At 40.3% G+C, this 10,562-nt stretch overlaps 1 pseudogene; it reads right to left on the reverse strand.

Annotated features, from left to right (window-relative positions):
- Window positions 1-327: 327 nt before the first annotated feature.
- On the reverse strand, window positions 328-1,635 carry LOC147825086 (PEST proteolytic signal-containing nuclear protein pseudogene; annotated as a pseudogene).
- Between the last annotated feature and the right edge of the window lie 8,927 nt (window positions 1,636-10,562).

The following is a 10,562-nucleotide window of genomic DNA, read 5'->3' on the forward strand; positions in this document are numbered from 1 at the left end:
TACCTACCATATGCTTTTGAGAGACCACTGGTTGGTATGTATACACTTAAAATAAACCATATAATTGTTCTAATAAGAAATCCTGCAGTGAGTTCAATTCAAATTGGATATAACAACTTAGTAATGTAAATGTGTAGCCAAAGTTACAGAAAATGCATTTTATTATTTTCCATCTTCTACAATGTTAATTTTTTTTTTGGTGTTTATACCTTTAAAAAAATAAAAACCAGCCAAATACTTAACTAGTATGTACATTTAAATTTTTGCTGGTGCTTTGTATTTTAAAAGAAGCAGCTTCCTTATGATTTTCCTCAAGCTCTGGTGGAAATGCTTATAGGAACTAGCTAATAAACAAACAAAAATCAAGAGAAGCACATTCAAAATATTGATGTACTTTGGTAGCAAATGACTGTTCTTTGAAGACTAATGAAGGTAGACAAGACCGTTAAAGTGAAATGGGCCATTTCAAATATCAATACTTCACATAGAAATTTTTAAAAAATTATTTTTGTAAAACAGCTAAGCATCTGTATCCACTGAGAGCAATACCATACCTATAATATGATAACAAAGCAAATGCCCGTAAGGAAAAAAACTCCAATGTTATCTAAATTTACTTTCAGTTAATAGTCCAGCAACATTTTCCTTTCAATAAAATACTCCCCCTTTCTCTATAAGGCTGTTCCTGGGAGCCAGACAGTCAGTTTAGGCAATGAGGGAGTTAATTTAGGAGTAACTGCTGGCAGTTTTAACAGACAGTAATTTTTTGCTTCCCTCTTAATGTGATAATAGTTATGTCTAAAAAATATGGAATTCTTAAAAAGATACCATTTCTGACTTCATTATTATCTGTAACCTTTGGAAACTAATCACATGAAACTACAAAATTAGCAAATGTCTTGAAATCTGTATATAAAACATAAATTACCTCTAATTTCAAAATCTCACTTATTAGTATACCACTCAATCTTAAAAGAAAATGAAAAAAAGAGAAAAAGCAGCTCCAAAGATAGTCTTATATCATTCTTTAAAAAAGGAAACTGTTCCTTTTAACTTTACACCCACCCACACCCCAATTCAAAACACATCATTTAATTGTCTTGGTCATGGACATTTCCAGGATGAGAGTTTGTATTTTGTTCCCATAGCTTCTGGTTATCAGAAAACCCACGCTTTCCTTTATTGAGAGTTTGGTCCAGCTGATGTTGGTGCATCCCTTCCAATATTCTTCATCCTCATCTTCCCTTCTGGAGGCATTTCCTCCGGTTCACTATCTTCATTTTCATTAAAAACTGCTGCTACTCAAAGGGTTTTTGGAGCAGGAGTTGGAGCAGTTTCCTTAGGCTTACTTGATCCAAGTTTGATGGATGTAGCTGATGCTTCCTTTGTTGTCTGACTACCTATGGCGAATCCAAACTTGGAGATCTCTGTAGGCTTTGTTGGGAGGTCTGCTGCTGCTTCTTCAGCTGATCCTTTCTCAGCACTGTGACTGGATCTTTCCCCTCCATTACTGGAAGAAACAGTCTTAGTTTTCCCAGGTTTTTCTGCTTCTTCTTCAGGTCCTCTGGCGGCTCCAGCTCCCTTTGCCTTCTCAGGCTTCTCCTCTCCTGCCTTTCCACTCGCCATTTTCCCAGCCTCCCCAGACTTCAGTTCTTTGCTCACTGAGAGGCCTTTCCTGGCTACTGTGTCTGAAATTCCAGCCCACATCATGTTCCCTCTCTCTTCTCTGCTCTTCATCTTGGCACACTCTCCATCTTACATAATCCATGTCTGACTTATTTGATAATAGTCTTTTCCCTGGTTAGACTGTAAACTCCATCAGTACAGGTATTTATTCCTTCTCCTTGCTACATTTTCAGTGCCCCAAACATCTCTTGGAATACAGTACACCCATAAGTATCTGTTGACTGGCTCCTACATGGACTGGAATCGTTCTTGGATTTCTCTGAGCCTCGGCCGCAGTTTTGCATTCGGAGTGGGGATGCTCAGGGACCCAATGTGATGCATAAAAGAAAGGACCTTGCAGTGGAGCTTACATGTAAAGAAACAACCCACAATTTCAGCCTGAAGGATTTTGTATCCTCATCACCCTTTATTTTGTTTCTCTTGAAGTTCTCCCTTCACGTCTTAGCAAAGTTATTTAACCGTGCACACCTTCCACATGAATCATAATTTTGGCTGAAAGTTTTTCAAAGGAGTATTATGATCCTGTTTGTGAAATCATTTGGCAGTGAGTGACTCATTTAATTTACAATTGGCTCTGATTCTCAGCAGTCATCATACATACTTGGGAACTCTTTTAAAGTGAAATAAAATCTAACCTTAAAATTGTTTTCAAATGTAATGAAATTTTTACGAGCAATCAATTCAACAATTAATGAAATGGATGTAATTCTGTTTCATGCACATTTATTTAGGCACTTATTAACTTAGATTTTTGAAGTGCTCTTACGTAGCTCAGAATAATAATTGTTTCTTTTTAGACTCAGGGAGATTTATGGGCTCCTGGAATCTCATGCAACCTTCATGTTGGATCTAGAAAATCTGGTGGATAAAATAGCCTGGCGAGCATCAGATTAGAAAAATGAAGTCTTGCTTTCCTGCCTGTTCATGCAGGTCCTGGACAGTGTGGGATTGCTAGGACAGCCTGTGACTTTGGGGAGGAACCGGAAAGTCATGTCGGGGCTCACCGCAGTGCTGCTAGAAGTCCTTGTCCCCTTTACTCGTCCTTCACAGGCCTCCTGGGTGATATCCTCTGTGTGTGGCAGGAGAACCACTTTCCTTCCTCCCTTTCCTTCCCTTCCTCCTTCCACCATCATCCTCTCCTGGGTCCTGGTGGCAGAAATGTGTTCACTGACATTTTATGACACTTGCAGATTTCTGTTGACTCATGTGAGACAAGATGGGGAATTTTTCTGCAGCAGTTGCCACATGGGAAAACAGATCAGTTAGTCACATCATGTGCCAAGTCCCGCTGTCGTCTATGTGCAGCACTCTTAATCATGGAACCTTCAAAGCTGTCCCTCATTTGCAATGACATTAGCCTTGGTGCCTCCCCCCTCCCCGCTTTAAGCTGTCAGTTGCTGAGGTTTTCTTGTTGCTATCTCTGGTGGAGACATTTATTTACCACCAAAGAGGCTGGCTCTGAAAGGATCCTTCCAATTTTCCTTCTAGAGACAGAAAGAAAACATCTCATTACTAACTAGTGCCATCTATAGAAAACCTTTTGAAACCAAAAGCTAGTGACTGTCCCAGTGGACAGATGTCACCTACAGCAGATCCAGATCATTTTGTTTATTTTTTCTTTCTAACCCAACACGACTTTGAACCCACTCTGTAAATAAAAGAGACAGGAACACAAAACTCCTTGCACTTCCTGCTTTCTTCCCAGTGTGCTGACATTTCAAAGCTCCATATGTTTCTCTAAACAAAGTTTCATGAAAATACATTTTTTTAAAAAAAGCTGTTTTCGGGCTACTACAGCCCAAGAGAAGAGAGGTGGCCTGAAGGCTCTGGAGGCCCTTTTCAGGATCTGATGGTTTCTACCCCTCTTTGAAACAGTGACCCACTGGTAAGGTTGAAAATTGACATGTGATTGAAGAGCTGTGATAAATTTACACTTCATTCAGTCATATAAGTTGGCAGTGATCTGCAACTCCAAGGACACACTGAGCCATAAGCAGGAAAGAGTTTTCATAGATATTTCCCATTCACAAATGAACAATAGTTAGAGACTAAAACATAGCAGATTCCTCTAGGGTTGGGATGTACATCTGTAGGTTCTCCCTGCAGCACAAAAGCCTTCTTTGCCACATGACTTTTCCTTAGGAACTCACCTCTCTTCCATGCTCATGGCTGGTCTAGATGGGACTGGGCCTGCCCAGAAATGGACTCTACTTAACTCAAGCCAACCAACATAGCTCATTTCTCCAGCCAGCAGCCACCTAGGTTGGTGAGCTTGTGATCTAAGTGGGCTAACAGGAGGGATGACAATCACAAGGGCTTGTACAGAAAACACCAAAAGACAGTCTTTTTCCTGGGTCACATTTGGTGAGGATGAGGATGTGAGGTATGCAAGTGCCAGAGAAATTTGCTAGCATGGAGAGAGAGCCTGGTTAGTTACTGGGGGGTCTTTGGGTGGAGCCTGGAGGTGGAGCCGTCACCACCACAGAGATGGAAAGGGACAAATCCTGAGTAGCTTAGACTCACTTTAAGTCATCTCTACCTCTGGACTTTCAGTTGTGTGAGCTAATAAATTATCTTTGTTTTCTGTCACTTGAGACCATAAGAGATTTAAATGATTCAAGGCGGAGATTGCTTTCCTCAGCCAGCATCAAAAGAAATGGAAAGCTTGTGGCCCGGGTGTTTTTGTTTCTGTGTGGTTGTGCTTTGTCTCCTGCCAGGCATTCCTCCCGCTTGTGTTTATGGAGCCCGCTGACCTCTAGGCAGGGCCCTTGCCTCCTTCTGCCTCCACACAGTCCCGCCAACACCCCATCCTGTGGGTGGTGGGAGCATAGCCAGGGTACAACCAGACAGGGCATCCCACTCACAGGGCTGTTTCCCTGGATCTGGGGTGGGCACGTGATTCCAGGACACCCAGGGAAAATCAGATGCAGGGCCTTTATTTATTTTTTATTTTTTATTTTTTAAATTCTTTTATTGGTACATTTTAGGTATACAGCACAATTACATTTCTCATTGGGAACTTGTATCTTTACATGATGCATCTTGGTTCTTATTTTTTCCCCATTCCTAGCCCTCCCTTCACCCTCTCCACCCTTCCCTATTTACAAAGACTTTATTTCCATTTTTTCCATTTCTCATCATTTTTCCTTTCCCTTCTTCCCTTTCCCCTACCCCTCCCACTTCCCCTTCCTCTTTGGACATTTTCTTCCTATTTTGCATTATCAATTATTCATTCTAATCATTGGTACATTTTAGGTATACAATATAATGACATCCATCATTGGAAATTTGCGCCTTTATATAATCTCTCTTGGTTCTTATTTTTCACCCTTGCCCAGCCCTCCCTTCAACCCCTCCATTCCTCCCTCTTTACAAAGATTTTGTTCCTATTTTTCCATTTTCTCATATTAATTTCATACCCTTCTTTCCTTTCCCCTCCCCCTCCCACTTCCTTCCCCTTTTCCCCTTTTCTTCCTGTTTCACATTACCTATTATACATTTTAGTCCTTATTTACACTTTCAGTTTCTCACACCAGAGAAACTATTCAGTATTTACACATGTGTGTCCTATTTATTTCACTTAAGAGTATGGCCTCAATGTGCATCCACTTAGCTATAAATGTGTCTAATTTCTCATTTTTTATGGCTGAGTAGTACTCCATTTTATAAAAAAGCCACATTTTCTTTATCCAGTCTCCAGTTGATGGGCATTTGTTTTATTTTAACACTTACTGAAAAGACAATTGGCTGGGCTTGCTGAGGAAGGAAGAAAGAAAGGTCTCTGGAGACACATTTGCCAGCATGTGGAAGAAATTTCCTCAAAATGCAGCAATGGAGAGGAAAGACAGACAAGAGATAAAGAGACAGTGAGAGAAGGACCAAGTTCTGATAATACCACATGAGGCCTGGATCTGGCCAAGCCTGGAGCATGCAGAGCAGTAACTTGCTACTAATACATTTTCAGCTGGGTTTTCTGACACTTGTGGTTTAGAATCTTAGCTAATACAGATGTGAAATATTTTTTCACACTAACATAAACATTTCTATTTATCATAATATTGTTATTTATTCCTAGTTCCGTACTAATAACTGCTTAAGGCAAAGAATCTGGGAAACACAGAAAAACCCCCCAAATAAAGCAAAACTCACTTTTCATCCCATAACTATTCATATGACCCAATGTATAAAAAGTTCCTCATTAAGTTTCTTCAAATATTTTATTTAAATGTTTAAAGGAACATTCCTTTGTATACAATAAATTTCCAGAAGTAGACTTGCTCAGTAGAGAGAATCCTTGTGAACACTTTTTATTTTTTATTCTTTTGGTACCGGCATCGAGCTTGGGACCCTGCACTTGTGAGGCAGGCAGCGAAACCACTGAGCTAAATCCCCAGCCTGTGAACACTTTTGATGTACATTGCAAAATTGCCCTACCCAAAGTTATTTGAATTTGCACTTGACTCTTCCACACACACGGGATGTTACTGTTGCCTCAATTACTAATCAAAAGGAACATTATTTAGTATGTTGTGGCTATTTATATTGTGATGTTTTAATTAATCTCTTCAGGTCCAAAGATTAGGGATTCCTTTGCTTTTCTTTTGGGAGGAATTGATAGTAATATAAGGGTATCCATGTGCCTCATTATTCATTTTTGCAACAGTGTTTATTGTTTGTGAAAAAAAGAAAAGGCAAGCCCTCATTAGAAACACTTGTTGCCCATTGTTTTAAATTTTTGCTGCCAGTTTTCTGAATCACTGCCCTGCCCTGTCATGAGTTAAATAAAATGACCTAAGAGGTCCTCTTGTGTAATTATAATAGCTAAACACAAGGGGTTTGGACCCAGAATTTCTCAGTTCAAATCTCAGTCCTATAGCTGTGTGAAAACTGCCTAAAACTACTTAAAAACCTCTGCCTCACTTAGCAAAAGCCTGTCTCAAAATAAAAAATAAAAAGGGCTGGGGATGTAGCTCAGTGCAAAGGCCTGGGATAGTACCACAGATGGAAAAAGAAAAAGTCTCTGCCTTGTTTTCCTCGTCTATAAACTGGAGATAATAGTGCAACTTCATAACATTTTTATATCAGTGAGATGAGTAAAATCCTTGTAACAATGCCTGGAATAAACTAAGTCCTCAATAGGCATTAACTATTAGCAATAGAGTTTTGTTTAACTCAATTTATAAATGAGGAAACTAAGGCTCATGAGGGGAAACAGGGCTCAAGTTCACCTATATTGCCTTTGGGAAGCATGTTTGCATCTTTGTTTACTTGGAGACCATGTTTGTAATAAAAAGAAAATTTAATTCCTACTTTACATGGAACTTCCTGTTTTACCTGTCAATCATTTAAATTAAGGTAGGATAGAAGAAATAAAGATAGGTAAAAGGAGACAAGGAAAATCATAACTAAAATTTGTACTTTTAGAAAGACTACAACTTGTAGGACCCAGTCAAGTTACCCAAGGCGATCCATGTCAGCATCCCCTTGGTTAAATGTAGGCTTTTCCTTCCAGACATCACACCCAAAATTCCTCAGGAATACTGAAAGTCCCTAAATTGGCTTAAAGAAGTAAGGAGCAGGAACCCGATCCGAAGATAAAGGAAGAGGTTGAGAGAATCCAAACAATATTTAAATTACCCATCTGAAAGAAAAGAAAAAAAGACTAGGACCACCCCTGTAAAATGGGCCTGTACCCTCTGGGGGTGGGTCGCCTTTTTCTGGGGTTTCCACCCCTCAAGAGAAGCATAAATAAATATTCCCTGTTCCAGGACATAAGGTGTCTCTCTCTTTTGGGGACCTACACTTTATTTCTTTGAGTACATACTTTTATTTTCTGCTTAATAATACCCTTCCCATGCCTCTTCCTAATCAGTCCTGAAAACTTTTTCTGCAAGAGTGGTCAGCAAACCCACAAGCCTACTCTACAAGTAGGGTGGGTTAGGTTCCTTTTCTCAGCTTCAAGAACTTCCTCAGACCCTGTCTGGTGACAGTACTAGAGAATTCTTCCCCAGCTACCTAATACATGTTTAGTGGTGGCAATAATTATGAAAATCAAGAAATTTAAAACAATTTAGGATATAGATGCATACACACACGCACACACACACACACACATAAATCTTGACTGCTTATATCAAGTGAATATTATTTTTTAAAAATGAATGGTATCACTACTCAGCATGTTTTAAATTCTATAAAAAGTGACAGTCCTTAAGATATCAGAGCTGTTAGAACTATAAACACTTCTCAGGTCTCTCTTCAATATACCTTTCAAATTCTGACTTTGAGGGTCATTATTAGAGTTGATGTGATCATATATTTTGTTAGGTTGGGTTCACTTAAAGATCCAACCCTGAAAACCAAATCCAGGAAAGCTGGGCAGAATGACATCTCAAGGTTTATAGCCCTGCTGGTGGGCAGCAGAGATGACTATTTTCACTTCATGAAGGTTAGTGTGGGGAGCCAAGTGGATGTTTATAATGGTTCTGGGTGTGGGTAGTGACGAAGACTGAGAGACTGAAGGGAGAGTGAATTGTTACTAGCAATAAAAGACAAACCCTTCCAGAGAAATAATAATCATTATCACACAGGAAAGAACCTCCCTGGCCTGCAGTTCAGCCCCCTGCTGAGCGCTTACATAATGTTTTGTTTCCTTAGGAAGTTTCACAACCTCTTTTATGAACTGTTAATGTGTTTATTCAATCGTATGGTGGGGAAAGGTAACTAATTTTTAACTTTTGGCCCTGATAGGAACTAGCTGCAGATTCACTCCGTTTCTTTCACTCCTCATCACGGATTCCATCACAGTAAATGATAGATACAGAGATCAAAAATGCTTTATTGTCACTTTCACTTTATTAAGATATCCATCCTTATGAGTATTAAAATCTCAAGAATCTTTCTTCTTCATCATCAAGTCCATCATTTGTGTCATATCATGTTTGTGTCACAAACATGAGGCCGACACCCACCAGCCCAGCCCCATATTCAAACAAATATTTTTGAAGCTGGAATTTTTACTGGCTTCTGAGAGGAACGGAGGCCATTCCACACATCCATATGTGAAGAAGATTCTAAAAAGAACTAAGTTTACAGCGGTTCCTGCAGGATCTGGCTTGGCAGATGTGCTCATAAGTCGCAAAGTTAGAGAGCAGGATGGAAAGTGCCTGATGTTCAAAGTCAGAATTCCCCAGCCCCGGGCCTGGCTGCAGTCCCAGTGTTATCAGGTGCCCTGAGCTTTTGTTTCCGCTTCTGTAAAATGGGCTTGGCAGAGTCCCAACAGGCTGTATGTGTGAACCCAAGGGACACCACCCTGATGACAGCGCCTGGGTAGAAAACAGACATCAACTGGGGACATTCATTTCCGCCTCCTAGAGTCCAATGTCAACTGCCTGTGACCTGGACCTTGGCCTGCCTGCCCCTGGTCGGCTCTTCTGGTAGCTTTCTCAACCATCCGTTATGGGAGCTGGGATAAAAAGAAAGTACTGAAACAACTCTGGCTACTTCATATAATTTTGGAACTAGTTTTGTGCTGAAAGATTATCAAATGGAAACCATTTTGCCATTTTCAAATTACCTTTGATTGCCTAATTCTTAGATGGGAAATAGTTGATGAAGCGACATTTTGAAAACTTCTGTTGGAAGACCCTGCTCCCTAAGTCTGTGTATATCCAAGTAGAATGAGTGGAGTAGAGTGACGGATTCTGGCTCCTCACTATCTTCAAATCTGTTCCTGCCTCTTACTAGCCTTGAACAAGTTATTTAACCTCTCTGCTTCCTGCTTGGTAAGTAGGGAAAATGAAAGCACTTATGTGATTTTAGGGATAATTTGTTAAATTAGCAAGTGTGAAAGACATAGAACAGTGGCTGGCCTGTCATATGTGTGGTGCTTGGCTTGGTCCTTAGAATAGCAGTGGTGATTGGTAGGCACTGAATAATGGCCTCTTTTGGATGGAGGCTGTGCTGCAGCAGAGTGGGCAGAACTTGGAAGGGAGATTAGGACAAATCCATTTAGTTCATACCCCTTAGTCATTGCAATTGCAACCTTTATCAAATCAATTTTCTTTCCTGAGAGCTATGGACTTTGCCTGGGCTTTCCCAGCTGCCCAGAACTGAAGATTGGAAGGAAACATGAAGCTCAAATGACAAGTAATTAGAAGGAGCTCACTTCGAAAACTAAGTTTGCTTTTCGATGGAGCTTTAAATGAGCTCCTGGGAAGTTGATTATCAAACGCTCACCTGCACCAAATGCCTCACTGAGAAAAGCCTTCTTGCAGTTCAGTTGTTTAACTAATACACAGGCCTTGTCCCCCTGGGTCTCTACTGTGTGGGAGTCATAGGATCTTTGAATATCCCACAAAATCCCAAAGCAAGCCCCAAATCTCATTTTAGAGTTAGAAGGGAACTGAGAAATCTTCTCATGACAAGCACTCTTTCTACAGTTGAAGAAATAAGTCCAACGGGGTTCAGTGATTTGCCTGATGATGCTTATTTAGCAACTGGCTGAGCTCAAATCAACACCCCACTTCCCTCTAACTCATCTTCCATCTTCCAGGGGAAGAGAGGGGGAAAGAAAGCTGCCACATGCACATGTAGAATTTTCCAGCTTTCTCCCCTCTCTCACACAGAAAGAAGGATAAACTGATCACATACCTATGAAACAATTATTATTTAGCAGAGAAAGCATCTAGGAAAAGCAATGAATCACCAAGTGTTTGAAGTAAAATTTTATTAGGGATAGGGATGATTTTCCTCTATTTTCACTTCTCAGGACTCCATCCTGCTGCTCTGTCCAGTCCTGGCGTGTCCTGGGTGCATGTGGACAAAGCATGGCCAGTTATCCAGTAGGTGGGGCTTTGCACTAGGAATTACTTTAG

The sequence above is a fragment of the Heterocephalus glaber genome, unplaced genomic scaffold (genome assembly GCF_053883595.1).
Source record: "Heterocephalus glaber isolate CG9 unplaced genomic scaffold, H.glaber_assembly_v1.0 deba00001509, whole genome shotgun sequence".
NCBI lineage: Eukaryota > Metazoa > Chordata > Mammalia > Rodentia > Bathyergidae > Heterocephalus > Heterocephalus glaber.